Source organism: Palaemon carinicauda, chromosome 1, assembly GCF_036898095.1.
Source record: "Palaemon carinicauda isolate YSFRI2023 chromosome 1, ASM3689809v2, whole genome shotgun sequence".
In the NCBI taxonomy this organism is placed as follows: domain Eukaryota; kingdom Metazoa; phylum Arthropoda; class Malacostraca; order Decapoda; family Palaemonidae; genus Palaemon; species Palaemon carinicauda.
The window spans coordinates 86,633,740-86,661,640 of NC_090725.1; the positions used below are offsets into that span (position 1 = coordinate 86,633,740).

The 27,901-nt window shown below is 50.7% G+C and overlaps 1 protein-coding gene and 1 pseudogene across 5 annotated transcripts in view; both read left to right on the top strand.

Annotated features, from left to right (window-relative positions):
- LOC137649613 (oxysterol-binding protein-related protein 3-like) overlaps positions 1–27,901 on the top strand; it is a 304,712-nt gene that overhangs the window by 29,705 nt on the left and 247,106 nt on the right. The window lies entirely within an intron of this gene.
- Positions 8,251–8,369, top strand: LOC137658920 (5S ribosomal RNA; annotated as a pseudogene).

Below are 27,901 nucleotides of genomic sequence, written 5' to 3' on the forward strand. Positions count from 1 at the left end.
CGCCTAACAAAAGCGTAACACAGACTCCGAGAGTTTTTTTTTGTTGGCAAAGTGTTGCGGTCACAGACGTTACCCTCGTCTCTTACCGCAACCATTTCCGTTGATCCTAAATGGGTTGTACGGCAAGACATGCAGAATAAGCTTGCCTCCCTTATGGAAGACTATTCTGCCGATTAGTCCGTTGAGCCTAGCCGTTTATCTCATCGAGATCCTGGCTTTCAGCCAACCTAACGTTCCTTTGTGCTTCCTGTTGACGTTGGCGTAGCTAAGTCACGTCAGTCAGGTCGTTTAGAACCACACTCGATGCGGTCTCGTGTGGATTTTCAGCCACATTTGGACGTTAGGCCACTTGCTGATGCTCCTGTTGACGTTCAGGACGTTCGCTAACAATCGGAGTTGACTTGTTTTGACGCTGTGCGTCAACCTCCGCATTCTAGAGTTGTTTTGACTGCTCAGTCTAGGCAGTCAAACCAGTCTCGAGTGGACGCTGTGCGTCCTCACGCACCTGTTGTTGTTGACAGTTCACAGACTGTCAAGCAGTTACATGACGTTGCGTCCTGGTCTCTCGCACCTGTTGTTGTTGACAGTTCACAGACTGTCAAGCAGTTACATGACGTTGCGTCCTGGTCCGCTACTAATGCACCAGTGCGTGTGGACTCTGCTTGTAAAGCATTGCCACCACGGTTGGTCTCTCCCTTGCTTGAGACTCAGCTATTATCGGACAAGGTTCCTTTAGATGAGGAAGTTGCTGTTCCCCCTCCTACTGATATTCCCTTGAGGACTCTGTCAGACGGAGAGGAGCCTAAAGCTGCTTAGCCCTCTATGGACTTTAATTAAATCATGCTGATTTTTAAGGATCTTTGTCCGGATCTTTTTGTAACTGCTGCTCCTCGTTCGCCTAAACGTCAGAGCTTACACTAGGCCTAGCTTCTTCGAAGCCGTTGTTTATAAGCTAGTGCTCTCACGCTCTCCTAGAGAGCTTTACGTTTGCTAGGCGACTGGTTTATCACCAGGAGGAGTTTGGGGGATACAGCCTTTGCTTTCCCTTCTTTTAAACTGGCTTATAGAGCGAGAGTCTGATATGACACGAGTGAAGTTCTCGGCTTGGGAGTTCCTGCCTCTGCCCAGATAGACTTCTCAAATCTCGTAGACTCTCCCTGGCGCCTGGCCAGGAGACGCTCCAAGATTTTACAGGTCAACTTCACAGCTGTTTTCGATCCTTTGAAGTTTTGCTGTACAATTATGTCATGCATAAACAAGGCTTTCAGGGATGGAAAGCGGTACCGCCTCAGTCGCTAACCCCGTCTGTTGCCGCACCTGCTCCCGTAGACCCTAAATGGGCTTTGCTGCAAGACATGCAGTCCAAGCTTGCGTCCTTGATGGAGGACTTTAATGCGGAGAAGGTTGCTGCTGAACCTTCTGGCCAACAACCTTCCAAGCGGTCGGTTGTGCGTCCTGTTGACGCTGAGGTAACCTTCTCGCGTCTACCAGTTGAGGTGGTTCCTCCACCGATGCGACCCAGTGTGGGTTGCCAGCCGCACGTTGACGTTAAGCGACGCTCGGAGGTGGTTGTTGACGTTCAGGACGTTCAACAACCATCAGAGGTGACTTGTTTTGACGCGGTGCGTCAACTTCCGCAACCCGGTATGGTGTTGACTGCACAACCCAGACGGTCTAGACAGTCTCGGGTGGACGCTGTGCGTCCTCGCGCACCCATGGTTGTTGAAAGTTCACAGACTGTGCAGCAGTTCCATAACGTTGCGTCCGGCTCCGTCACGCATGCACCAGTGCGACCGGACTCAGCGAGCCAGACGTTGCCCACTCCGTTGCCGTTTCCTCATCAGTTTTCGGATGAGGAACTATCTGATGAGGACGTTGCTGAACAACAAGACGATCAGCCCCCAGAATAGATCAAGCCCTGCTATCCATCCAGAAGATGCTGAAGAAGGAACGCTGCTCAGTCAGGCTGTGGATGAGTCTGGTAGGGACGCTGTCATCCCTGGAACAGTTTGTATCACTTGATGGAAGGACAATATCAACCTAAGAAAGGGTCTTCCCCTGGCTGTTCAGACTCCCCACCACGTTCTCTTCTCGGACGCATCGGACTTGGGCTGGGGCGCGACACTGGACGGTCGGGAATGCTCAGGTCTGTGGAACTCGAGTCAGAGGAGCATGCATATCAACTGCAAGGAGCTGTTGGCAGTTCATCTGGCCTTGAAAAGCTTCGAGTATCTCCTTCGAGGCAAAGTGGTGGAAGTAAACTCGGACAACACCACGGCCTTGGCGTACATCTCCAAACAAGGAGGTACCCACTCACTGACGTTGTACGAGATCGCAAGGGACCTGCTCATCTGGTCAAAAGGTCAAGACATCTCCCTAGTAACGAGGTTCATCCAAGGCGACTTGAACGTCCTAGCAGATTGTCTCAGTCGGAAAGGGCAAGTAATTCCAACCGAATGGACCCTCCACAAGGATGTGTGCAAGAGACTTTGGGCCACTTGGGGTCAACCAACCATAGATCTCTTTGCAACCTCGCTGACCAAGAGGCTTCCAATCTATTGCTCCCCAGTCCCGGACCTAGCAGCAATACATATAGATGCCTTCCTCCTAGATTGGTCACATCTGGATCTCTACTCATTCCCACCGTTCAAGATTGTCAACAAGGTACTGCAGAAGTTCGCCTCTCACGAAGGGACAAGGTTGACGTTAGTTGCTCCCCTCTGGCCCGCGAGAGAATGGTTCACCGAGGTACTTCGATGGTTAGTAGACGTTCCCAGAAGTCTTCCTCTAAGGGTAGACCTTCTACGTCAGCCACACGTAAAGAAGGTACACCAAGGCCTCCACGCTCTTCGTCTGACTGCCTTCAGACTATCGAAAGACTCTCGAGAGCTAGAGGCTTTTCGAAGGAGGCAGCCAGTGCGATTGCTAGAGCAAGGAGAGCGTCTACCATTAGAGTCTACCAATCGAAGTGGGAAGTCTTCCGAGACTGGTGCAAGTCAGTTTCTGTATCCTCGACCAGTACCTCTGTAGCTCAAATAGCTGATTTTCTCTTATACCTGAGAAAAGGACGATCCCTTTCAGCTCCCAGTATCAAGGGCTACAGAAGCATGTTGGCATCGGTCTTCCGGCATAGAGGCTTAGATCTTTCCAACAATAAAGATCTGCAAGACCTCCTTAAGTCTTTTGAGACCACCAAGGAGCGTCGTTTGGCTACCCCTGGATGGAATTTAGACGTGGTACTAAGATTCCTCATGTCAGACAGGTTGGAGCCGTTACAATCAGCCTCCCTGAAAGATCTCACTCTTAAGACTCTTTTCCTGGTATGCTTAGCCTCGGCTAAAAGAGTCAGTGAGATTCATGCCTTCAGCAAGAACATCGGATTTTCGTCGGAAAAAGCCACTTGTTCGCTGCAACTTGGTTTTCTAGCCAAAAATGAGCTGCCTTCTCGGCCTTGGCCTAAATCTTTCGATATTCCCAGCTTATCGGAGATCGTAGGCAATGAACTAGAAAGAGTCTTATGCCCTGTTAGAGCTCTTAAGTTCTATTTAAAGCGTACTAAACCTTTACGAGGCCAATCTGAAGCTTTATGGTGTTCAGTTAAGAAACCATCCTTGCCTATGTCAAAGAATGCTTGGTCATACTTTATCAGATTGTTAATACGAGAAGCTCATTCACATCTGAGTGAGGAAGACCGAACTTTGCTTAAGGTGAAGACGCACGAAGTTAGAGCTGTAGCAACTTCCGTGGCCTTTAAGCAAAATAGATCTCTGCAAAGTATAATGGACGCAACCTATTGGAGAAGCAAGTCAGTGTTCGCGTCATTTTACTTGAAAGATGTCCAGTCTCTTTACGAGAACTGCTACACACTGGGACCATTCGTAGCAGCGAGTGCAGTAGTGGGTGAGGGCTCAACCACTACAATTCCCTAATTCCATATCCTTTTAATCTGTCTCTTGAAATGTTTTTAATGTTGTTTTTTATGGGTTGTCCGGAAGGCTAAGAAGCCTTTCGCATCCTGGTTGATTTGGCGGGTGGTCAAAGTCATTTCTTGAGAGCGCCCAGATTAGGGGTTTGATGAGGTCCTGTTGTATGGGTTGCAGCCCTTGATACTTCAGCTCCTAGGGGTCTGTCAGCATCCTAAGAGGATCGCGAGGCTCCGTAAGGAAGACGTACTTATAAGGCAGAGTAATCGTCTAAGTCGACTTCCTTACCAGGTACCTATTTATTTTGTTTTTGTTATTTTGATAACTTCTAAAATGAAATAAAAACTCTTAGCTCATAAGATGTAAACATATTTAACTGGTCTCTACCCACCACCATGGGTGTGAATCAGCTATATATATTCACCGGCTAAGTTAAATATTTAAAAATGATATTTTAATTATAAAATAAATTTTTGAATATACTTACCCGGTGAATATATAAATTAAACGACCCTCCCTTCCTCCCCAATAGAGACGCAGTGGGATGAGAAGAAATTGAGTCTTTGTTTACATTGAGTATGGTATCTGGCCGACAGCTGGCGCTGATGGGCACACCCGCAACCTGTATAGCGATCGCTGGCGAGTTTTTTACAGTTTTTTGTCTGTCGAGCAACAGAGTTGCAGCTATATATATTCACCGGGTAAGTATATTCAAAAATTTATTTTATAATTAAAATATTTTTTTTACTTTTGTTACTGCCAATTTATAGAATTTTCATACAGCTTAAGATTTCTTTGTTTCCTGTAGTTTTCCTACTTTCAGGAAGCAGGTCTGCTGCTTTCAAGACAGCTAGAATGCCCCACATTTTTCCATAACTATTTTGTTTTCTTTTCATTTCCTGCTACTGCATAAGTGTCAGTAAAGCTATACATTACAGAATTGCTTACTATTGTTGCCCCTATTTTAATCATTAGCTTCAATCATCTTCAAGTTAAAATTAAGTTACTGCCAGCTCTCTCTCTCTCTCTCTCTCTCTCTCTCTCTCTCTCTCTCTCTCTCTCTCTCTCTCTCTCTCTCAAATGAAATCTTTGTTTGTTCCGTAACCGAAATACAAACCACGCTATTTACATTGGGTTTACCTTTTAGCGCAGCTGAAATGGCGAGCCATTAGAATTTAACGAGGGTGTATTACCCCCGCGCTAGTTAGCGGGGGGGTAAGGGAGTGGTAGCTAGCTACCCCTCCCCCCCCTCACACACAGATGAATGCTCACTTTCACTTTTGGCTCGGACTGTGACAGACGTCTCTGTCTTGGTCCTCTCTTGGCAGCCATTGTTTGTTTTGTCTTTACTTAATCGCTTACTTTTCTTTTACTCAATATATATGTAAACATGTTTTCATGTTTGTATATATATGTGAGTATAGAAATCAGTAAGTTTCCTTTTCAGATTTGTGTGTGTAGTGTACGATTTCTACGTGGTGTCCTCGGCAGTTAGGCCTCCACGGCGTAATTTTATGGGTGGCGATCGAGTTTGACTCTGGTCTTTCTCTCTCTCTCTCTCTCTCTCGAGGTCGTTCACCCTTTAACTACGTGTTACTACGCCCTTGTAGCTTCCTTTCTGTGTGGGGGGGTTGCTACGCCGTACGTTTGTCTCAATTAGTTTATGAATCTAATTGTAGTTGTTAATTTTTCAGCTTGTAGAATGATTCCTTTCAAGGTTTTCGTTCTTTCTTTAGTGTTCATTCATTTTTAAGTTACATAATTACATAGTTTCATAATTATAATTGTTATAATTCTGTTTTGGTTACAGCTCTCCTTCCGTGAGTGTAAGTGGTTGTGAGGGCACGTGCCTTTTGTGTAATTCTTGTTTCCTTTCCCTCGGGATTCCTCTTCGGAGCCTTCCCGGGGGAATGAATGTGTACTAATGATTTTTGTTTTATTTTTTTACAGTTACCGATCTAGTTCGTTTCTGTAATATGGCCAGCTCACCACCGATCGCCTGTTGATCCATGTCGCCAGCGGTCTTCCTCGCCCACTCGGCAGCGCGTTTCCTCGCCATCGCGCTAACGCTTGCGTTCGCCGCCTCGGACTCATGCACCCTCGCGACCGCTCGCCTGCGCGCCCGCGCGACTGTTCGCCTGCGCGCCCGCGCGACTGTTCGCCTGCGCGCCCGCGCGACCGTTCGCCTACGCGCCCGCGCGACCGTTCGCCTGCGCGCCCCGCGCGACCGTTCGCCTGCGCGCCCCGCGCGACCGTTCGCCTGCGCGCCCCGCGCGACCGTTCGCCTGCGCGACCGCTTGCCTGCGCGCCCGCGCGATCATTCGCCTGCGCGCCCACACGCCCACGTGCCTGCACGTCTACGCTCATGCGCGTCCGCCCACATGCTCTCCAATGTTCGCCCGCGCGCGAACCGACGGTGTTCCGTCACGCGAACCGACGGTGTTCCGTCGCGCGAACCGACGGTGTTCCGTCGCGCGAACCGACGGTGTTCCGTCGCGCGAACCGACGGTGTTCCGTCGCGCGAACCGACGGTGTTCCGTCGCGCGAACCGACGGTGTTCCGTCGCGCAAACCGACGGTGTTCCATCGCTCGAACCTACAGTGTTTCTTCTCACGAACTTCGGCTTAATTCTTGCAGTATCCATTGCTCGTCTATGGGTTATCGCTCGCCGACCTCCAGCGCTCGCCCTCCTTCTGCGCTCTTTCGCTCACCTTCGTTTGCGTGACCGCGCATGGGCGCTTCCACGTTCGCCCACGCGCAAATCTTTGAATTACCATCGCGCGAGCTCCAGGGAGATTGCGACCACGATTCCCATTGGGGTTTTCGCAGCATAGCCAGCCTGGCGAGTTCTTCTGGAGCGTATTTCCAGAACACGGCCTCACCCCGTAAACGCAGAGCATGGCACTTGCAAGAATAGGAAGAAACTTCAGGGAGGTCTGAGCGACACTCCTCTTTCCAGAACCTGGGTTAGCCCTTCCCCGTCATTCCCTGGAAGGATTTTTGGCGGTGGGGGGGCTTTCCGTTCGAGATTTCTCCATCGGCCAAGGGGTGACTGCTTACCCCTTCCTCTGGGGGCTTACCAGGTCCTTTCCCTCCTCGGTTACGGCCCGAGGTTTGGTTCAAGGAAGCTACAGGAAGATCATGGGTACTTTCCCCCTCTCGAGCTCAGGCACCTTGGCCTTTCGTCGTTAAGTATCTAACTTGCGGACAAGCTCGATGTTGGACCATCTGGACGCGCTGACTGAGGGCTTCCTTCGGGTGTCTCATCTGTGGAGGTCGACGACCTCCACCCTTCCATCCTTGAGCAGAGTTTGTTTGTGCCCAAGGACAGAGACTTAGACAGCGGCTGTGCGGAAGAAATCGACTTCCGTTTTCACTCCTCCAAGGTGCTTTCTTCCAGACTCTGGAGGGCTCCAGTGCCCTTTTCTTTAAACCACGTCGGCCTAAGTTATCGGCTACGACAACTGGGACAAGGTGTCCAATTGCGGTTTCCTCCTGTCAGGAACAGATGGCACGGGAGGCTCCCCCGGGGAGGCATAGTTCTAAAAGGAGCGGCAGAGTTCACGAACTCTAGGATTGCAGGTTTCTCGCTGGGAGGATGCTTAAGGTTACTCATCCGGATGACAGCTTCCCGATGCCCATTCCCGCACAATCTCTGTGATCAGCCAAGGATATTGCGCCTGCCGTCTTTGTCAGCAAATTCAGTGTCTCTGAACCTCTATGCCATAGTGTCGGCAAGAGTTGCCCGGTTGGGCAGAATGATCCGTACCTTAGGCGAAGGTCCTCCATAGGATCATCGACGGCTTCACCCCCGGCCTCTTCAGTCGATCCTTTCTTGTAAGGAAGGATCTGAGAGGGGAGTTCCGTAGTCGACCTCTCAGCCCTGATCAAGTTTGTCGAACAAACTTCGGCCAGCGTAGAACAGCAGAATCGATCAGACTGGTAACGAGGCGACGGGACTCCTTAAAACCTGGATCGGAAGGACGGGTACTTTCAGTTTCCATTCCATCCATCTTCCAGGGAGCTCGTCGAATTCAGCCTAGACTGCAAGTATTCCTGCTTATGATGCCGTGTGGCTATCCCGCCGTGGCATAGCAGGTTTTTTTCCCCAGAGAACTCTCCCTGCTTTCCTCATGGCCGCTCAGGTGCAGGCTTCCGCCTCCTCTGCCTTTTGGAGGGCTGGTCAACTCCGGTAGGCTCGGGTTCGACCTTCTTCAGCGCCGGGACAAGCTTCCGGATGCTTACCATGAGTGTGGTTTCATGGTATTTTGCTTGGAGCCTTCTCTTCTTCTGCCTCAACATCTGGAGTATCTGGCCATGATATTGAGTCAATGGCCTTACCACGTTGGAAACCCCGCTTCTCGTCCGTCCAGCGAGGTTAAGCAACGTCGGTTCTGGTCGGTACTTGAATGGGTGACCACCTGGGGACGCCAGATTCTGTTGCCACATCCTCCGAGCCTTCCTTTCAGTTGACTGTGGCAAGACTGAGGAGAGTCGCAGTACCTGTTCTCAGTCAAGCAGAGCTTTCAGCCCTACCTTGGAACGTTTCCTAGTTCTCCTTTCCTCATTGACCCGTCTATAGTCCGAACGGTCGCCTCAGGATAAGTTCCATGTGGGGCGGTCCAAGTTCCGGTGGTTTCAGGCAACGATTAACCGGACTTCCTGGCCCCTATGGGACCAGCGGAACTATTAGACCTGCAATGGGTGTTGACCTATGGAGCCTCTTGATGGTAGTGGATATTCTCGTCCTTTCCCCACATTCTTGATGCTGTTCTCGGACTCGTCAAAGAAAAGGGGGGGCGGGCATGTTCCGGTCCAGGCCTATGGTCAAGACCTGAAGGATACCTCTCCATCATTCAGGCAGGCTTAGGGGCCGTAGTCTGGCCCCTCTACAGATCCTACAGCTCCTGCCGAGTCGCCCCGTGCGCGTCGACTTCATGATTCTGGCGTGTTCTAACCAGCAGGAGATGCATTTTCACACCTTCACATCTTGCAGTAGAGATACCGGGATGATGGAGATTATCTCAATACCACCATCGGCTCTCTCATTCCAGGCAGAGGAATGTTCTCTCCGACTATCCGAGCAGAGCCTCGTAGAGAGAGTGTACCTGGGGGTCTTTGACCTTGAGTAACCAGCAAGTCCTGGTCTGGGGGACCTGATCGCGACAGCTTGGAACCTCAAGCTTCCGCTGTTTTTCCCCCCAGTCTCAGACCCCGGTGATGATGGGACAACTTCGACGCCTGCGTCTTCCCTCCTTTTTGTCTGTGGACAATGGGTCTCAACAAGACCAGGTTGTCTGTCAACCTTTCAATGGGAGAGCTCCACTGGGACTATGCGCAGAACGGTTTCTGGACCCTCTGCTTCCCCTGACGGAACTCCCGGGAGAGCTTCTCCCACGGCGCAGACTACTCAAACAACCACACTGCGACATCTCTCCCGAACAGGGGCGTCGCTTCGGCTTCATGCCTGGAGACACTACGCCTCCTCCTCAAGAAGAGACAACCCGCTACAGTCGCGGTACGGAGGTCGCGTCATTTGTGATAGTCATCCGCAGGGGTCTTCCAGGCAAAGTGAAGAGTCTTCGGTGGTTGGTGCCGTGGGAGATATACCTCTTCCCTTGAGGCCTCTTCTCCAGCAATAACGGTCTTATTGCCTTTCGGCGGGAGGAAACTCCTTTCCGCTCTCAGTAATGAAGCCTGTCGCTCAGCCTTTCCCTGACCTTCAGGCTTAAAGGAATAACTTTTTCCTGCCCGCTGGATCTTTCCTCGCTCATGCGAAGCTACGATCGTCCCTGCCCTAGTCGGAGGAAGACCTCCAACTTTGAGCATGGCTCGGACTTTTAGTCCTTTAAGAGATCTTCTCAAGACCCTTTACGACAGGCCTCGGATTGTATTCCGCCTTGGGTCTCCTGCTCACTCTGGCCACGGCCAGTGTGTAAGCAATCTTCTTGGTCTCGTACGACTCCGCCCTTGCTAAGGAAGAGGGGAAGGCAACATTCAGGTTCGCTCCTGAGTTGTTGGCTAGACTCAGAACCTGGGGGTCCCGGCCCTTCGGTCCAATTCCTTCAAGATTTCGAGTCTCCATTCTGTATCTGATGTCCCAAGACCTTCTCTTTCTTGCCAGTAAAGGAATCGAGAGGTTAGCTTTGGGAACAGCTGCAGTTTGTCCTCAGTTGCAGCCGATTTGGGAGCACAAGGAGGACGCTGGGGAGAGTCACCAGTATACGTCTTCAGCCCGGACTCAAGGACATTCATCTCGACCTGTCTCCAGACCCTCCCCCGTCACGTCGCCCGACAGTACGATGTTGGATACATCGCAACGTCCCTCGCCTTCGAGTAATACTACTCTGTGAAGCAGGTGCTACAAGCTGGAGTCTGGAAGCGTCTAATGACCTTCGCAGCCCGCTTCCTGCAGGGCGTGACCCACAGGAGTCTCGATACGTTTTCTATCGCTCTGTGGTGGCTACACAACAGCTGGTCTAACCTCAGGCTCCTTTTTGGACAGGTAGCAAAAGGTTGAGGGCATTGTTATCAGGTTTTAGTCTGCATGAACGAAAGAAGTATGTCTGGCCCTTATTTCTTTCTTCATCATCCCCTCTATGGGGAAGCAGCATCCTGGTCTCTGCATAGCTGACCTCGAACCTCTGCAGGTAAACCATGCTTCCTTGTGTTCCGAGTATTGAGTCATTACTGTCGCGTCTCCCATACCCTGACGAGGTGGTATTGGGAACATTCTAACCCAGAGTTCCTTCTGGAACTCCAGGTCAACTGCCTAGGACGGGTCACACTTCTTCCTTCACACACAAGCTTATGTAGGCCACACGGTTCCTTGCGGAGCAAGGAACTTGTGAGGTGCAGGGACTCCTTTTCTCGAGTGCGACTCACTCGGATTCTGAGTCCCCGGGTAAAGCCAAAGCCAGTATGGCTGGGGACTTTCCACCCTACCTAATGGGTAAGTCACCCAATGTAAATAGCGTGGTTTGTATTTCGGTTACGGAACAAATGACAAATTCGAAGATAATTTGTATTTTTCCTAACCATACAAACCTTAGCTATTTACACATATTTGCCCGCCAGCCCTGTCCCCCAAGACAAGTCCTACCTCTAAGTGAAAGTGAGCATTCATCTGTGTGTGGGGGGGGAGGGGTAGCTAGCTACCACTCCCTTACCCCCCCGCTAACTAGCGCGGGGGTAATACACCCTCGTTAAATTCTAATGGCTCGCCATTTCAGCTGCGCTAAAAGGTAAACCCAATGTAAATAGCTAAGGTTTTTATTGTTAGGAAAAATAAAAATTATCTTCGAATTTGTCATTTCTTTGCAAAGTCTTTATTGAATACTCACTGATGGAGCTGTAATAAATGCTTTATAATTCAGCATCACATAGCTAAAAACAATAAGATATCTTGCATCGGCAACGTGAATGAAACTCCGGTTAACGTTATGCGATTCAAAAGTACAAGTAAATGAAATAGAGAAGTACAGTGAACCCTCGTTTATCGCGGTAGATAGGTTCCAGACCCGACCTCGATAGGTGAAAATCTGCGAAGTAGTGACACCATATTTACCTATTTATTTAACATGTATATTCAGACTTTTAAAACCTTCCCTTGTACGTAGTACTGTTAACAAACTACCCTTTAATGTACAGAACACTTAATGCATGTACTACAGTACCCTAAACTAAAACAGGCACAAATATTAAAGGCGATTTTATATCATGGCAACCAATGTTTTGTTTACGTTTCTCTGATCATAATGAAGAAACAAACGCATTTACACATCTGTGTATAGGTTAGTTTTTGCATCGATTATATTGATTATTCAGTACAGTATGTTGATTTTGTTATTACCAATGTTTTACTTAATTTTTCTTAGGACTTCCAAAGGAAATGTTTTTCTTTATGACGCCGCCTGAAACGACGGCGTCATAAAGTACGCTCAGTAAACAAACGAAGGCATTTAACGCGCATGATGAAAGTGATAAATAATGATATTACAGTAAATGAAAAGCTTTTAGAAAATATGTTATTACAAATATTATTTACCGTATCTATATAAAATCATACATACGTAGCAAAGCAGGAAAACAATTTACGAGAGAGAGAGAGAGAGAGAGAGAGAGAGAGAGAGAGAGTGTGTGTGTGTGTGTGTGTGTGTGTGTTGTTTTACGTACGTAAATGTAAATTTGTTCCGTAACCGAAATACAAACCACGCTATTTACAAAGGGTTATTACTTTTAGCGTAGCTGAAATGGCGAGCCATTAGAATTTAACGAGGGTGTATTACCCCCGTGCTAGTTAGCGGGGGGGTAGGGGAGTGGTAGCTAGCTACCCCTCCTCCCCCTCACACACAGGTGAATACTCACTTTCACTTTTGGCTCGGACTGTGACAGACGTCTCTGTCTTGGTCCTCGCTTGGCAGCCATTGTCTGTTTTGTCTTTACTTAATCGCTTACTTTTCTTTTACTCAATATATATGTAAACATGTTTTCATGTTTGTATATATATTTGAGTATAGAAATAAGTAAGTTTCCTTTTCAGATGTGTGTGTGTAGTGTACGATATCTACGTGGAGGCCTCGGCAGTTAGGCCACCACGGCCTAATTTCATGGGTTGCGATCGAGTTTGACTTCGGTCTTTCTCTCTCTCTCTCTCTTGAGGTCGTTCACCCTTTTACTATGTTTTACTACGCCCTTGTAGCTTCCTTCCCGTGTGGGTGGGGTTGCTACGCCGTACATTTTGTCTCAATTAGTTTATGAATCTAATTGTAGTTGTTAATTTTTCAGCTTGTAGAACGATTCCTTTCGGGGTTTTCGTTTTTTTCCTTAGTGTTCATTCATTTTTAAATTACATAATTACATAGTTACATAATTATAATTGTTATAATTCTGTTTTGGTTACAGCTCTCCTTCCGCGAGTGTAAGTGGTTGTGAGGGCACGTGCCTGTTGTGTAATTCTTGTTCCTTTTCCTCGGGATTCCTCTTCGGAGCCTTCCCGGGGGAATGAATGTGTACTAATATTATTTTTTTTTTTTTTTTTTTTTTTTTTTTTTTTTACAGTTACCGATCTAGTTCGTTTCTGTAATATAGCAACGGTGTGAGCTGTCTGGTTGAGTCCTGGGGATTCGGCTGTTGCTGCCTCCCCCCTTGTATTGTCGTCAGAGGCGTGTCTCCTTCTACTGGTAGTACTCCCGTGTCGACGGACAGCTCTCCAGTTCATTTTAGAACAGTCAGGAGGCTTGCCTCCTTGGGCGGATAACTTTCCTTCCGAGGGAAGTTTTTCCTGTCCAGGCCTGAGTTTTTCCCCTTTTGGGGGGTTCTTCTCTTGCCTTTTTTTCGTGCGACTATGCTCTTGGTGCTGAGCGGTCGCACCTGCAGTTTCGCTCAAGGGGCTGGGCAACTGCAGGAGCTCCTCTTCGGAGGATTGCCCCTTTTAGGTCACTGGCTGACCAGTCTCTTCCACGAAGTGTTTCTCTTTCGTTCGCGAGAGAGTACACTCATAGAGACTCCTCTTCGGAGGTTTCTTCTGTTGCTGTTGCTGTTGGCCTCCCTCGCCGTAAGGCCTCGTCGTAAGGGCCTCTCATCTCCCTATAAGGGTGCTTGAGGCGCCTTTTTGAATCTCCGTTTGCAGCCTACAACTTCTTTTCTCGATCTTCCGTCTTGGTGCAGATGGACAGCAGTCTAATCTCGTCTTCCGACGGGCAACGGTCTTCCCGACGGACAACGGTCTTCCCGACGGACAGCGGTCTTCCGACGGACATCAGTCTCCCGGCGGACAACGATCCCTTCGGGGCAAAGGGTTGCCCCCACGGGGGTTCTTCCCTTGCGTGTCAGGGTTTCCCTGCGCGCCCTTCTGTTCGTCAGCGCTCTCCTGTTCGTCAGCGCTTTCAAGATGATCTTCCCTGCGGTTCCTGTTACGTGCCCTGTGCGCCCACGTTCGCCCTCGCGATCTAGAACTTCGGTTCAGGTCGGGGTCAAGGACTCTTCTTCTTTGCGCAGGCTTCCACGCGTAGCCTTCTGCTCGTCAGCGATCATCAGCTCGTCAGCGATCATCAGCTCGTCAGCTATCATCAGCTCGCCAGCGATCGTCAGCTCGTCAGCGATCATCAGCTCGCCAGCGATCTCAGGATCGCCCACGTGTGTTACAGCTGGCACGCCAACGTTCTCCAACACTTCTGAAGGAACATGGTTCGCCAGCTACTAGCTCAACTGCGGATGCTGATCGCCATCGCGCGACCCTCAACTGCAGATGCTGATCGCCATCGCGCGACCCTCAACTGCGGATGCTGATCGCCATCGCGCGACCCTCAACTGCGGATGCTGATCGCCATCGCGCGACCCTCAACTGCGGATGCTGATCGCCATCGCGCGACCCTCAACTGCGGATGCTGATCGCCATCGCGCGACCCTCAACTGCGGATGCTGATCGCCATCGCGCGACCCTCAACTGCGGATGCTGATCGCCATCGCGCGACCCTAAACTGCGGATGCTGATCGCCATCGCGCGACCCTCAACTGCGGATGCTGATCGCCATCGCGCGACCCTCAACTGCGGATGCTGATCGCCATCGCGCGACCCTCAACTGCGGATGCTGATCGCCATCGCGCGACCCTCAACTGCGGATGCTGATCGCCATCGCGCGACCCTCAACTGCGGATGCTGATCGCCATCGCTCAACCCTGAACGATTGCCCGCTGACGCATGCTGCTCCTCATCGCACCACCCTGAACGATCGCCCCTTTCACGCGATCATTCACCTGCGCATGCTGCTCGCCATCGCACAACCCTGAACGATTGCCCGCTTACGCATGCTGCTCCTCATCGCACAACCCTGAACGATCGCCCTCTTGCGGATGCTGATCACCATCGCACCCTTTCACGCGATCATTCACCTGCGCATGCTGCTCGCCATCGCACAACCCTGAACGATTGCCCGCTTACGCATGCTGCTCCTCATCGCACCACCCTGAACGATCGCCCTCCTGCAGATGCTGATCACCATCGCACCCTTTCACGCGATCATTCACCTGCGCATGCTGCTCGCCATCGCACAACCCTGCACGATTGCCCGCTTACGCATGCTGCTCCTCATCGCACAACCCTGAACGCTCGCCCTCTTGCGGATGCTGATCACCATCGCACCCTTTCACGCGATCATTCACCTACACATGCTGCTCGCCATCGCTTACCGCCAGCGATCTTCTTCACCTACGCGGCAGCACGATCCCTCGGCGCGCCCGCGCGATCGCTCGCCTGCGCGCCCGCGCGATCGCTCGCCTGCGCGCCCGCGCGATCGCTCGCCTGCGCGCCCGCGCGATCGCTCGCCCGCGCGACCGCTCGCCTGCGCGCCCGCGCGACCGCTCGCCTGCGCGCCCGCGCGACCACTCGCCTGTGCGCCCGCGCGACCATTCGCCTTTGCGCGACCGTTCGCCCTCGCGCGACCATAGTTCGCGGCGAATTCCACAGCCGGTGGTAGCAGCAGGGACGCGTGCTCCTAGGCGGCACTCGGGATCACCTCCATCCAAGCACAGGTTGGTAGTGCAGGACGAAGACAGGTCAGTACAGCATTCTTCCCACCTTCTTTTCAGGCAGGAACCGTCGCGTCCTCTCCAAAGGATCGCCCGATCCCTTTCACCTTAGTGAGGATTTCGGACTCTTGTGTCCTTGGAGCAGCAGACATGGTTTGATCCGCTGGCACGGGCGTTAATGAGGGTTATGAAACCAGCACTCACCGGCCAGGGTAACAAACCAGCGGCTGTCTCTCCTACGCTGAAGAGAAAGAGAGGAGTGGACTTCGTGGTGACTTCCCCCAGGGCGAAGTTGGTTCCCAAGAGGTCGGTCTCGAGGGTCCCCTCTCCTGCACGAGTACTCTCTCCTTCTCCCTGGAAGGATTTTTGGCGGGGGGGCTTTCCGTTCAAGATTTCTCCATCGGACAAGGGATGACTGCTTACCTCTTCCTCTGGGAGCTTACCAGGTTCTTTCCCTCCTCGGTTACGGCCCGAGGTTTGGTTCAAGGAAGCTACAGGAAGATCAAGGGTACTTTCCTCCTCTCGAGCTCAGGCACCTTGGCCTTTCGTCGTTAAGTATCTACTTGCGGACAAGCTCGATGTTGTACCATCTGGACGCGCTGACTGAAGGCTTCCTTCGGGTGTCTCATCTGTGGAGGTCAACGACCTCAGACACCCTTCCATCCTTGAGAAGAGTTTTGTCTTTGCCCAAGGACAGAGACTTAGACATCTGCCGTGCGGAGTAAATCGACTTCCGGTTTCACTCCTCCAAGGCGCTTTCTTCCAGACTCTGCAGGGCTCCAGCTCCCTTTTCTTTCAACCACGTCGGCCTAAGTTATCGGCTACGACAACTGGGACAAGGTGTCCAATTGCAGTTTCCTCCTGTCAGGAACAGATGGCACGGGAGACTCCCCCGGGGGGGCATAGTCCTAAAAGGAGTTCACGAACTCTAGGATTGCAGGTTTTTTTTCGCTGGGAGGATGCTTAAGGTTATTCATCCGAATGACAGCTTCCCGACGCCCATTCCCGCACAATCTCTGTGAGTAGCCAAGGATATCGCGCCTGCCGTCTCTGTCAGCGAATTCAGTGTCTCTGAACCTCTATGCCATAGCATCAGCAGAGTTGCCCGGTTGGGCAGAATGATCCATACCTTAGGCGAAGGTCTTCCTTAGGATCATCGACGGCTTCACCCCCGGCCCCCTCAGTCGATCCTTTCTTGTAAGGAAGGATCTGAGAGGGGATGTCCATAGTCGACCTCTCAGCCCTGATCAAGTTTGTCGAACAAACTTCGGCCAGCGTAGACCAGCAGAATCGATCAGACTGGTAACGAGGCGACAGGACTCCTTTATCCCTGGATCGGAAGGACGGGTACTTTCAGTTTCCATTCCATCCATCTTCCAGGGTGCTCGTCGAATTCAGCCTAAACTGCAAGTATTCCTGCTTATGATGCAGTGTGGCTATCCCGCCGTGGCATAGCAGGTTTGTTTCCCCAGAGAACTCTCCCTGCCTTCCTCTTGGCCGCTCAGGTGCAGACTTCCGCCTCCTCTGCTGTTTGGAGGGCTGGTCAACTCCGGTAGGCTCGGGTTTCGACCTTCTTCAGCGCCGGGAAAAAGCTTCCGAATGCTGACCATGAGTGTGGGCTCATGGTATTTTGCTTGGAGCCTTCTCTTCCTCTGCCTCAACATCTGGAGTATCTGGCCATGATATTGAGTCAACCGCCTTACCACGTTGGAAACCCCGCTTCTCGTCCGTCCAGCGAGGTTAAGCAACGTCGGTACTTGGATGGGTGACCACCTGGGGACGCCAGATTCTGTTACCACATCCTCCGAGCCTTCCTTTCGGTTGACTGTGGCAAGACTGAGGAGAGTCGCAGTACCTGTTCTCAGTCAAGCAGAGTTTTCAGCCCTACCTTGGAACGTTTCCTAGTTCTTCTTTCCTCATTGACCCGTTTATAGTCCGAACGGTCGCCTCAGGATAAGTTCCATGTGGGGCGATCCAAGTTCCGGTGGCTTCAGGCAATGTTTAACCGGACTCCCTGGCCCTATGGGACCAGCGGAACTATTAAACCTGCAATGGGTGTTGACCTATGGAGCCTCTTGATGGTAGTGGATATTCTCGTCCTTTCCCCACATTCTTGATGCGGTTCTTGGACTCGTCAAAGGAAAGGGGGGGGGGCATGTTCCGGTCCAGGCCTATGGTCAAGACCTGAAGGATACCTCTCCATCATTCAGGCAGGCTTAAGGGCCTTAGTCTGGCCCCTCTTCAGATCCTACCGCTCCTGCCAAGTCGCCCCGTTGCGTGTCGACTTCATGCTAACCAGCAGGGGACGCATTTTCACACCTTCACATCTTGCAGTAGAGATACCGGGATGATTGAGATTCTCTCAATTCCACCATCGGCTCTCTCATTCCAGGCAGGGGAATGTTTCTCTCAGACTATCCGAGCAGAGCCTCATAGAGAGAGTGTACCTAGGGGTCTTTGACCTTGGGTAACCAGCAAGTGCTGGTCTGGGGGACCTGATCGCGACAGCTTGGAACCTCAAGCTTCCGCTAGTTTTCCCCCCAGTCTCAGACCCCGAGACTCTGGCAAGATGCATTCCGGTGATGGTGGGACAACTTCGACGCCTGCGTCTTCCCTCCTTTTTGTCTGCGGACAATGGGTCTCAACAAAACCAGGTTGTCTGTCAACCTTTCAATGGGAGAGCTCCACTGGGACTATGCGCAGAACGGTTTCTGGACCCTCTGCTTCCCCTGACGGAACTCCCGGGAGAGCTTCTCCCACGGCGCAGACTACTCAAGCAACCACACTGCGACATCTCTCCCGAACCGGGGCGTCGCTTCGGCTTCATGCCTGGAGACACTACGCTTCCTCCTCTAGAAGAGACAACCCGCTACAGTCGCGGTACGGAGGTCGCGTCATCTGCGATAGTCATCCACAGGGGTCTCCCAGGCAAAGTGAAGAGTCTAAGATGGTTGGTGCCGTGGGAGATATACCTCTTCCCGTGAGGCCTCTTCTCCAGCAATAACGGTCTTATTGCCTTTCGGCGGGAGGAAACTCCTTTCCGCTCTTGGCAATGAAGCCTGTCGCTCAGCCTTTCCCTGACCTTCAGGCTTAAAGGAATAACTTTTTCCTGCCCGCTGGATCTATCCTCGCTCATGCGAAGCTACGATCGTCCCTGCCCTAGTCGGAGGAAGACCTCCAACTTGGAGCATGGCTCGGACTTTTAGTCCTTTAAGAGATCTTCTCAAGACCCTTTTACGACAGGCCTCGGATTGTATTCCGCCTTGGGTCTTCTGCTCACTCTGGCCACGGCCAGTGTGTAAGCAATCTTCTTGGTCTCTTACTACTCCCCCCCTTTCTAAGGAAGAGGGGAAGGCAACATTCAGGCTCGCTCCTGAGTTGTTGGCTAGACTCAGAATCTGAGGGTCCCGACCCTTCGGTCCGATTCATTCAAGATTTTGAGTCTCCATTCTGTGTCTGATGTCCCAAGACCTTCTCTTTCTTGCCAGTACAGGAATCGAGAGGTTAGCGCTGGGAACAGCTGCAGTTTGGCCTCAGTTGCAGCCGATTTGGGAACACAAGGAGGACATGGGGGGAGAGTCACCAGTATACCTCTTCAGCCCGGACTCAAGGACATTCATCTCGACCTGTCTTCAGACCCTCCCCCGTCACGTCGCCCTACAGCACGATGTTGGATACATCGCAACGTCCCTCGCCTTCGAGTAATACTACTCTGTGACGCAGGTGCTACAAGCTGGAGTCTGGAAGCGTCTGATGACCTTCGCAGCCCGCTTCCTGCAGGGCGTGACCCACAGGAGTCTCGATACGTTTTCTATCGCTCTGTGGTGGCTACACAACAGCTGGTCTAACCTCAGGCTCCTTTTTTGACAGGTAGCAGAAGGTTGAGGGCATTGTTATCAGGTTTTAGTCTGCATGAACGAAAGATGTATGTCTGGCCCTTACTTCTTTCTTCATCATCCCCTCTACGGGGAAGCAGCATCCTGGTCTCTGCATAGCTGACCTCGAACCTCTGCAGGTAAACCATGCTTCCTTGTGTTCCGAGTATTGAGTCAATACTGTCGCGTCCCCCATACCCTGACGAGGTGGTATTGGGAACGTCCTAACCCAGAGTTCCTTCTGGAACTCCAGGTCAACTGCCTAGGACGGGTCACACTTCTTCCTTCACACACAAGCTTACGTAGGCCACATGGTTCCTTGCGGTGCAAGGAACTTGTGAGGTGCAGGGACTCCTTTTCTCGAGTGCGACTCACTCGGATTCTGAGTCCCCGGGTAAAGCCAAAGCCAGTATGGCTGGGGACTTTCCATCCTTCCTAAGGGATAAGTCACCCTTTGTAAATAGCGTGGTTTGTGTTTCGGTTACGGAACAAATGACAAATTCGAAGATAATTTGTATTTTTCCTAACCATACAAACCTTAGCTATTTACACATATTTGCCCGCCAGCCCTGTCCCCCAAGACAAGTCCTACCTCTAAGTGAAAGTGAGTATTCACCTGTGTGTGAGGGGGAGGAGGGGTAGCTAGCTACCACTCCCCTACCCCCCCGCTAACTAGCGCGGGGGTAATACACCCTCGTTAAATTCTAATGGCTCGCCATTTCAGCTACGCTAAAAGTAATAACCCTTTGTAAATAGCTAAGGTTTGTATGGTTAGGAAAAATACAAATTATCTTCGAATTTGTCATTTTAAACAAAAAAAAAAATAGCCCCATTTCATATAAAATAGGTTATTACAAATATTTTACTTTATCATATTAAAGTAGTCTGTATAATACTGTAAAGTTCAGTACAGTATGTTGTTGTTCTAGTCGTGGCGATGAAATTCTCACGAAACAAAAACACGGCATTCAATTACAACAGCTGATTCTCTCTCTCTCTCTCTCTCTCTCTCTCTCTCTCTCTCTCTCTCTCTCTCTCTCTCTCTCTCTCTCTCTCTCTCTCTTCGTGTTATACAATACTTACATATATATGAAGAAACTAAAATTAGTTTTCTTAGTGTCAATTAAATACGAAACGAAAAAATTATGCCGAGTTTACATCCATTTCAATCGTTGCTAAAAATACGGCATCCGATTTCATCAGCAAACCACTATTTTTTGGGAAACATCATTTTATTCTAGAAAATTGCTACTCGAGTCAATTACACATTAAGAAAGCGTGTACTTTTCTTTTTGAATTTCGGGTGTTTTAAAAATCGAGAGTATTGTTGACTTCTTTTTGTTTTACTTTTGGCTGTGATTAGATCAGCCGACGTCTATTTTCCGCTCTTGAGAGTGTACGAATACACTAACAAAGTATCGTTTATACCATTTCTTAACTTATTCAAACCGTGTACAGTATACAGTTGATATTACATAAGCACCAATGTGTTATAACCTATCAAATTTTTTTGTTTATTACATTTAAATCAACACACACACACGCACTCTCTCTCTCTCTCTCTCTCTCTCTCTCTCTCTCTCTCTCTCTCTCTCTCTCTCTCTCTCTGTGGGCTACTTTTCACTACCTCCCATTCCTTACCTCTCTCTATCTCTCTAACAAATGATATCTTTGTTGCTCCTCAAAGTTTCATTTATATTGAAAATCAATAATGATTCAATTTTCCTTACTTTCTCCAATCTCGTACCATCGGTCACATTGCGGTATTTTCGAAATTTCCGGAAAATACGCGATATATGTATATACATGCGTTATGAAAAAAATCCGCGATGGTCGAACCGCGAAGTAGCGAGGGTTCACTGTACAGTATTTCCAATACTGTAAAACTATTGAAATTAGTATGCTAATTGGAAAATGATGGATCATTTAATAATTGTTTCTTTTAGTAACTATGAAATACAGTACTGGATCCTTCGGTTGCATGCGTTAATAATAAGGGAGATTTTTTATCCGAAAATTGAGGTTGACGGTAGACTACGTAGGGTTGATCAGCTAATTGTTCCGTAACTGACATACAAACCACGCTGTATAATAAAGGGTTATTACTTTCGGCGTAGCTGAAATGAAGAGCCATTAAAATTTTAACAAGGGTTTACTACCCCACCGCTAGTTAGCGGGGGTTAGGGGGCAGCCTGCTACCCCCCCTCACACACACCTGTGCTTGAGCTCACTTTACTTTTGGCTCGAAGTGGGAACGGTTGTTGCCTCCCTCTCTCTCCTCGCCTATTTTGGACTGCCATTAATTTTTGTCTTTTTACTTTCTTTTTCTTATACTTGGAATATATATATAAACCACCACAGTTCCTCTTCGTGGGGAACGACCTCTCCCTCTCGGGTCCATCGGTCTTCCCGTCGGCATATTTACGTTAACTCTGCTGCCGCAGGGGAATCATCATCTCCTGGACCCTCTTCGTTCATCTTTTATCTTCGCTTTTCCTCTTTTCCTACGGGAAACTTGGATTCTCAGCGAAGGGAATGTGGCCTTTTAAGATTGACTACGGTCTCTCTCTACTCGAGGTCGTTCACCTTTACTACTACTACGTACTATTACGGTCGCTCCTTTCCCGTTGCGGGTTAGGTTGCTATTCCGTTTGTTTGTTTCAATTATTTTTAGTGAAATCTAATTGTATTCTAACTTTTCAGCTTTTTCCGTGGGGAACACTTCCCTTCGGGGGTTCAGTGGTTCTCACTATTATATTCTTAGATGATTAGACAATTATAATTCTGTTATAATTCTGTTTTTATTACAGTTACTCCCCCCCCTTCTCCCATGGATGTCATTTGGGGAAGGTGGGCGCATACTTAATTCTTATTTTATGTTTTTCCCTCGGGGTTCCTCTTCGGAGTTCCTCCCTAGGGAATTTCTGTTAAAATAATTATTTAATTACTTTTCCCAGTTAACTATGCAGGTTTTCTTCGTTCGACTACAGTGCCAACGAAGCAGAGCTGTCCTGTTCATGCCTGGGGATTCTGCTGTCGCTGCCATCCCTCAGAGGATGTCGTCATGGGCGTTATCCCTTTTCTTAGAAGTTCTCCCGTGACAACATGCCAGCACTTCAGATAATCTTAGAACGCTAATGGAGGTTCACCTCCAGGGGTTGGACAACTTCCCTTCTGAGGGAGGTTTCCTCCCCAGGTGTGAGGTTTTCTCCCTTCGCCTTCGACTACTGTTGCTGCCCTGCGGCCAGACTTTTCTCCCCCCCTTGCTGAGTTTCTCTTCCTTCAGGGTGGAGCACAGTCTTGGCAAGTCTCTTCTACGAAGTGTTCACCTCTCTCGTTCGCGAGAGAGGCCATCAGGTCTCTTCTACGAAGTGTCACCTATCTCGTTCGCGAGAGAGACCACTCATAGAGACTCCTCTTCGGAGGATCGCTCCTCTTCGGGGAGATCGCTACTGATAAGGTCAGCTTGCTGATCCAACGGCCCTAAGGGGCGTCACCACGAGTGTCTTCAAGTCTCTTCTACGAAGGGCACCTCTCTCGTTCGCGGGAGAGGTCTCTCATAGAGACTTTGGAGGATCAAGCAGAACTTCCAGTGACCTCTACCTTGTGCTGCAACGTGGTCCTTTGGACTTCGGTCCTGGACTCTAACACGGACCTTTTACGGTCCCATCGGTGGATGCTGGCCCTTCCAAAGGGCACATCCCAGTTCCTGATCGTCCTGCCAGCTGACCTATTGATCTACCAGCGCAACCTTGCGCTGCAACGAAGGATTTCGGTCCTGGACTCTAAAGCAGACCTGCTTACAGTCCTCATCGGGGGATGCTCGCTCTTTTTTAAGGACACATCCCAGTTCCTGATCGTCCTGCCAGCTGACCCTTCAATCTACTAGCGCGTGAAGCGCGCGCGCTCGCCGATCTTCATACGCGCACAAGCGCCGATGATCTTCTTACGTGCGCAAGCGCCAACGATCTTCTTACGTGCGCAAGCGCCGACGATCTTCTTACGCGCGCAAGCGCCGACGATCTTCTTACGCGCAAGCGCCGATGATCTTCTCACGCGTGCAAGCGCCGACGATTTTCTCACGCGCGCAAGCGCCGACTATTTTCTTACGTGCATAAGCGCCGATGATCGTCCGCGCGCGGGTACCGATGGTTTCCCGCATGTGCACCGCTAACTCGCCGACGATTTTCTTACGCGTGCAAACGCCGACGATCCACACAAGCGCCGATGATCTTACGCGCGCAAGCGCCAATGATCTTTTCCGCGCGCAAGAGCCAACGATCTTTTCCGCGCGCAGGTACTGATGTTCTCCCGCGCGCGCCAACAGTCTTGCGCGCGCGCGCCAATAGTCTTGCGCCCGCGCGCCAATAGTCTTGCGTGCATGCGCGCCAATAGTTTTCCGCGCGCGCACGCGTCGATAGTCTTCCGCGTGTGCGCATGCTCGCGCCGATAGTCTTTCGCGCGCGCGCCAATAGTTTTGCGCACTCGTGCGCGCGCGCCAACAAACTCGTATGCGTGCGCGCCAACAAACTCGTATGCCCGCGCGTGCCAACATTCTGGTACGCGAGTACATGCCGACGATCTTTTATTTTCGCCCGCACGGGCTCTTCATTCTGATCCTACACGTCAATCTGATTCCTGCGCACTCCATGAAGTCTCTTCTGCGAGCCCTGGGTATTCCCCATCGCGCGAGCCCTGGGTATTCCCCATCGCGCGAGCCCTGGGTATTCCCCATCGCGCGAGCCCCGGGTATTCCCCATCGCGCGAGCCCCGGGTATTCCCCATCGCGCGAGCCCCGGGTATTCCCCATCGCGCGAGCCCCGGGTATTCCCCATCGCGCGAGCCCCGGGTATTCCCCATCGCGCGAGCCCCGGGTATTCCCCATCGCGCGAGCCCCGGGTATTCCCCATCGCGCGAGCCCCGGGTATTCCCCATCGCGCGAGCCCCGGGTATTCCCCATCGCGCGAGCCCCGGGTATTCCCCATCGCGCGAGCCCCGGGTATTCCCCATCGCGCGAGCCCCGGGTATTCCCCATCGCGCGAGCCCCGGGTATTCCCCATCGCGCGAGCCCCGGGTATTCCCCATCGCGCGAGCCCCGGGTATTCCCCATCGCGCGAGCCCCGGGTATTCCCCATCGCGCGAGCCCCGGGTATTCCCCATCGCGCGAGCCCCGGGTATTCCCCATCGCGCGAGCCCCGGGTATTCCCCATCGCGCGAGCCCCGGGTATTCCCCATCGCGCGAGCCCCGGGTATTCCCCATCGCGCGAGCCCCGGGTATTCCCCATCGCGCGAGCCCCGGGTATTCCCCATCGCGCGAGCCCCGGGTATTCCCCATCGCGCGAGCCCCGGGTATTCCCCATCGCGCGAGCCCCGGGTATTCCCCATCGCGCGAGCCCCGGGTATTCCCCATCGCGCGAGCGCCAGCGCGCTCCTCAGCGCAATTGCCAATGCCCTCCCCAGCACAATTGCCAATGCCCTTCCCAGCACAATTGCCAATGCCCTCCCATGCGCGAGGCTGCAGGACAACACGCGGTAAGGGCGCCATCACCGCATTCCCCCCCCCCCCCCGCAAGTGCAGAACTGCACACTTGCAGGTAGGGGGGAAGGTTCCAGAAAGGTCCAGGGACATATCTTCTTTCTTCTTGCAGGCAACTCCCCCTCCAGAGGGAGTGTCTGACAGCGCAGCCGTCAGCCCTGGTTTGGGGCTCTAATTAGAGCGGTAGCACAGGCATTCAAGCCTGTTCTCTCTGAGTTGGGCCACAAATCCTTGGCTGTTTCTACTCCCCTGAAAAGGAAAAGAGGAGTCTCGGACACGGTAACTTCTCCGAGGACAAAGCTGTCTCCTCGTAAGTCTTCGAGGCAGGCTCCCTCCCCCCTCAGACTTTTCTCCCTTCCCTTCGGACGAAGATTTCCCGTCCTCAGGAGAGTCACGTGAGGTGAGACGATCCCCCATCACACCATTGAGGGAAACCCCACCATGCGCGGTAAAGTCTTCTCGAATAAGGATGGAGAAGAGCCTGCCTCCGTCATTGTTGGGGTCCTGCATCCCTCCCAGAAGAGAGTCAAAGGACTCCAAGACAATACTGTGAGGCCCCTAGCACTGAAATGTACAGGCTCAGACATCCTTCCGTTATGGGAACGAACGTGTTTGAGCCTAAGGACGTTGAGCAGGCTGCTGAGAGGTGGAGGAAGTCACCAAAGTCTGTATGGAACCAGCACTCCGGCTCCCCAGACACCTTAGTCCCAATACAACAGAATCAAGTGATGGATCTTCATTGGTGAGTGGCAGAGGAGAACCTCTTCGAAGGACTAGGCCTTCTTGTCCATCGTCCGGACTTCATGCTCTACACAGATGCATCAAAAGAAGATGGGGGTCCTACTTGCTGCAACACAGCCTCGGGCTTCAGGTCCGAGTCTGAAAGGTACCACCACATAAATCTCCTAGAGATGAGAGCAGCCTATATTGCTCTGGGTGGTCACTCCGTAGTGCTGATGAGCGACAACACTATGGTGGTGGCTTATATAAACAAACAAGGCGGTACCTTTTCACAGACCTATGCCATCAAGCAGTAGAGATGCTTAGATGGACAGAAGAACATTTGGTGTCCCTATCAGATTGCTTCATTTCCGGCAAGAGGAATTTGTTTGCAGATAACTTGAGCAGGGTGACTCAGATAGTGTTTTCCAAATGGCCTTTGAATTCTCTGATAGCCAACAAAGTCAAGTCCTGACTTTGTTGGGTTTCCAGACTGTAGACCTGCTCGCGACATCCCTAATTTTCAGGCTCTCCTATACTGCTCTCCAATCCCTGCCCCTCAAGCTCTATGGCAAGATGCATTCCAAAAACGGTGTGACAACATTGATTTGTACGCCTTACCCCCTTTCTGTCTGATGAGAAGGGTTTTCAGTAAGACCATAGCATCCATCAACCTACTGATGACACTCATGGCCCTGCTACGGCATCATGAAGAATGGTTCCCAGACCTTCTGCAACATGTAGATTTTCTGAGAGAACTCCCTCCATTACTAGATCTATTCAAACAACCACGTGAACATCTTCCACAAGACCGTCCCGTCTCTACGGTTTCACGCCTGGAGACTACTCAGCATTTCCTCTCTCGGAGAGGTTTTTCGCAACAAGTTGCGAGAAGAATGTCTGGATACTTAACGAAGATCTTCAGCCTTGGTTTACCAGGAAAAGTGGACAGTCTTCTGTGGTGGAAGGAGTATCTCTCCCCTTGATGGCACTTTTCCAACAATATCAAAATTCCATGTATACCTTTGGGAGGAAAAAATACTCTAGGTCTCAGCTGTGAAAGGCTTTAGGTCTCAGCTGTGAAAGGCTATAGCACAGCCTTAAGCCTAGCCTTTAACACTAAAAGGAGTAGTCCTGTCCTCTTCATTGGAGCTTTCTCTCCTCATACCGAGTTATGAGATCACTTGCCCACAGTTGGAGATTCGACCTCCTCCTTGGAAAGCGGTTTGCGTCCTGCGGTCCTTGAAGGGCCATTCCTACTCTCTTTAGCCTCCGCAAAGAGAGTTAGCAAACTTCATGGTCTCTCATACGACATCACCCATTTAAGGTGATGGGGGGAGTTGACTCTTGGCTTCGTTCGTTAGTTTATTGGTAAGACTCAAAATCCAGGGGTGCTGGACCCTAGATTCGGGCCCTTTCAGATTAAGAGTCTACGTTCTGTAACCAATGACCCAGATCAACTGTTACTGTGCCCAGTGAGGAAATTGATATATTATCTGGAACGCAATGAAGCAACTTGTCCCCGGTAGGCAGCCCTTTTTGTCAGCACGGTTAGAATTAAAGAGAAGGGTCACCAAAAACACCATCTCGTCCTGGATTCGTGAAGTCATAGACTCGGCAAACTTGATCCTCCTCCAGCTCAACAACCTAGAACTCATGATGTCAGGGGCATCAGTACATCCCTGGCCTTCAAATGCAACTTTTCTGTGTTACAAACGGGCGTGTGGAAGAGTCAGACGACCTTCACCTCCTGCTACCTGTAAGACGTGACCCACAGGAACCTTGATACGCTTTCTATCTGTCCTGTGGTGGCTGCACAACTATTAGTGGTTTAGAAATTCCTTGGGCTTTTTGTTGGACAAGTAGCAGATGGTTGAGGGCTTTGGTTACCCGGGTAAGTCGGGGATGAATGAATAAGAATGACTGGCTCTTTTCTCTTCTTCATCTTCCCCTCTCTTGGGGAACAGCTGCAAGGGTCCCTCTGTGTGCTGGCCTCATCCTCAGCAGGTACTAACCATTTCCCTTTTGTAACTACATATAGATTTCATAGGTGTACACGTCCCCAATGCTTCCCACAAGGTAAGCATTGGGAAACGTTCATATATGTAATTAGTATTCCTATTGTTTAAAACTCGGAATATGCTTACCTAGACAGATAGTTTCCCTGTTGGTAAGCAGGAAGGCAATCCCCCTATGGTTAGCTCACTTACATTGCTCTTGGATATCAACTGTCAGTGTGAACAAAAGTTCTCTGTCGCTGAAGAATTGGCATTTTGAATTTTGTTTTCTTTCTTTTCCAGCATGCTTTTGGATTGTGT